At 40.3% G+C, this 3,363-nt stretch overlaps 1 protein-coding gene across 1 annotated transcript in view; it reads right to left on the bottom strand.

Moving 5' to 3' along the window:
* The window catches only part of EML6 (EMAP like 6), a 486,366-nt gene that overhangs the window by 321,941 nt on the left and 161,062 nt on the right, over positions 1 to 3,363 (bottom strand). The window lies entirely within an intron of this gene.

Here is a 3,363-nt window from a genome sequence, read left to right as displayed (position 1 = left end):
AAAAAAAAAGAAGGTGGGGACCAGGTTTGCTGGTCCAATAGAGCCTGGTGGAACAACTGAGACTATGGCCCCTAGCTGCCCTTCAGGTGTGGAATTGAACACACACCTGTGGTTGCCAGCCAAACAAAGTACAGGCATGTGAGTTAAACATTTACCTCAAGTAGACACAACTCTGGAGAGAACAATCATGGTAGAAGGAAGGGCTGCTATGCAGAGGGTGACAGCTCAGGTGGCAGGAGAGTATGGATGGATGGACACTGGGAAGAGGTAACTATGGGGAGGAAGTGGGAGGGGAGCTGTTGCATTGTGCTAAATTGTGGTCAATGACATGAGACAAAGTATATGTGAACTGCTGTATGAAAAGTGAATTTGCTCTGTAAATCTTCACCCAAATCAAAATAAAATAATAATAAAAAAAAGAATGTAAGAAAGTGGTAGAGGGAGATTTAGCATTAAGCTAAAATCAAGAGACTTTTTTGGCTGTTCTTTTCATACCTGACCCTCAATTTTTCTTAATGCCAGCACCACGTGTCCGTTTAGATACTGGCTCTCAACGTTCTGTGTATCTGCAGCCCTTGGTTATCTGTCATTTTCTTACTAGATTCATTTGACTGCACCTTTGTGAAAGACTGTGATGAAGTCATCACCCCAAAACTGCCAAAAACATCTGGTGGGAAGCTAAACAAGATTTCTTCTAGCAAGAGATTTAAAAGTACACTCAACCAGTTGCCATCAAGTTGATTCTGACTCATGGCCACCCCATGGGTCAGAGCAGAACTTTGCTCCATGGTTTTCAAGGGCTGATTTTTTTGGAAGCAGATCACCAGACCTTTATCTTGAGGAGCCTGTGGGTTGACTCAAACCTCTACCCTTTCAGTTAGCAACCAATTGCATTAAATGTTAGCACCACCCAGAGATCCCAAAAATACATTAGTTATCTCAAAAACGTCCAGACATAGCAACCTAATAGTTCTTTGATGTGGGATATTCCCTCCATAGTCCAAGGAACAGTGAGGATTCATGATCTTCAGCCTGCAATCATGCGAAGCAGCACTTTAATGGAAAAGGATGGGAATCAGAACCTGATTCAGCTGTGTATCCATCCCATAGTTTTCAGGCTGCATTAGAGTTGCCAGTCAGAAATAACTTTCATTTTCATTGGCTCCATGAAAAATGGAGAGTAACAGATATATATTAAAAATGATAGGGTTATTAAAACTTCAGGAGAAATAATTTTTCAACTTCTGAAATAGATGTTTGAAAAGTTTGGTCTTATTGAAAAAAACAATTAATATTCTCACTATTTCACAACAAAACAAGTGCAGAAACAAAAGCTCTGGCAACTGTCAACAACATGACTGATCTACCAGTCTGTTGTTGGGTGACTTTGAATCAGTTCTGACTCATAGCGACCCTATGTGCAACAGAACGAAAACACTGCTCAGTCCTGCACCCGCCTCACAATCACTGCTATGTTTGAGCTTTTTGTTGCAGCTGTGTCAATCCATCTCATTGAGGGTCTTCCTCTTTGTCACTGACCCTCTATTTTACCAAGCATTATGTCCTTCTCTAAAGACTGGTCCCTCCTGATAACATGTCCAAAGTACATGAGACAAAAATCTTGCCATTTTCTCTGCTAAGCAGCATTCTGGCTGTACAGATTTGTTCATTCTTTTGACAACTCATGTTATATTTAATATTCTTTGCCAACACAATAATTCAGAGACATCAATTCTTCTTTGGTCTCCTTTATTCATTGTCCAGCTTTCATATGCATATGAAACCACTGAAAATACCATAGTTTGGGTCAGGTGTACCTGAGTCCTCAAAGTTACATCTTTGCATTTTAACAACTTAAAGAGGTCTTTTGCAGCTTGTTTGCCCAGTCTATTAAGTCACAAATTAGTAAAATAGGCCAAAGACTACAAAAATGCTGTTTGATTATTTTTGTAAATGCCAAGAACATGTGAACAAATTCAATTTAAACACATAGACTACCTTAGTCAAATGAAGCAAACCTTCTCCTGGAAAATCTACACTGAGGGACCTTAAGGAAGCCACCCCCAAAACACATCTCTTTACATATGACTTTAATTCTCTTATTAGCAAGTTACTTCACTTTATTATTGAAGATTGCATTCAATTCCACAAACATTTACTAATCATTGAAAGACTATTTTCTACTATTTGGAGATCAACTACGATATGCTAGGTACGTTACCCACATCACTTCGTTTAACCCTCAAGAACAATCTAATAGCATAGGTAGATAGATATGGATAGGCAAATGGGAATATACCCATGACCATACATAGGTATTGCTGATGATATTCCTAAATTTGTATTTGTATATGCTATAAAAATGTTCATATGCAGTTTAAACATAACAAGAGGCAAAGTTAGGATAACCTCTAAGCCACAAGTAAGCACCTTGAGGGACTGGGTCTCTGGGCCTATAGGCTGGGGGCCATGGTCATGGAAGACATCAAGCTCAACTGAGACAATATCAAAAATATCATTTTACATTTTATTTTGGTTGAGTAGCAACTGGGGTCTTAAAAGTTTGCAAGTGCTCATCTAACTAACAACTCTTGGTCTCTCCTCATCCAGAGCAAAGAAGAGTGAAGAAAATCAAAGACACTTGGAAACAGTTAGTCCAAAGGACTAATAGACCATGAAAACCTCAGCCTATATGACCCTGAGACCAGAAGAACTAGATAGTGCCTATCAATGCCAACCACTCAGAAAGGGATCAAAATTGGAGATCTTATATAGAGCGGGAGAAAAATGTGGAACAAAACTCAAAATCATTAAAAAAAAAAAAAAAAAGAGGAGGCTTATTCTTCTGATAAAGACTGGTGAAATCCCTGAGAGTATGGCCCCAAGTCACCCTTCGGGCCTGGAATTGAACTCACTGCGGTGCCTAAGGCATTTGACTGCTAACCTGAAGGTTGGCGGTTCAAACCCACTAACCACTCAGTGGAAGGAAGATGGGGTTACCCCCATAAAGATTTATTGCCTCAGAAACCCAATGGTGGTCACTATGAGTTGGAATCAAGTCAATGGCAGTGAGTTTGGTTTGGTTTGCCTGTGGCTTAACTCTCAGCCATGTAACAGACAGATCTACGAGCTGAACACCTACACCAGGGAAATGTACTCCTTAGAACAATCCACCATGGGAGAGCAGAAGGGCAGCATTTGCACAGATAGAAAGGTAGGAAGGCAGGAATGCCAAAGCAAGAAAGACACAGGGAAATGGTGACCACAGGGAGGAAGTGGAAGGTGAGATGTATACTGCATGGAATATAACAGCATCACAAAACAAAATGTGTAGGAGTTCCGGCAAGATGGCAGACTAGGCAC

Source organism: Orycteropus afer, unplaced genomic scaffold, assembly GCF_000298275.1.
Source record: "Orycteropus afer afer isolate SDZICR_OR568_19922 unplaced genomic scaffold, OryAfe1.0 scaffold00046, whole genome shotgun sequence".
Taxonomy (NCBI): domain Eukaryota; kingdom Metazoa; phylum Chordata; class Mammalia; order Tubulidentata; family Orycteropodidae; genus Orycteropus; species Orycteropus afer.
This window is presented reverse-complemented; position numbering and strand designations above follow the sequence as displayed.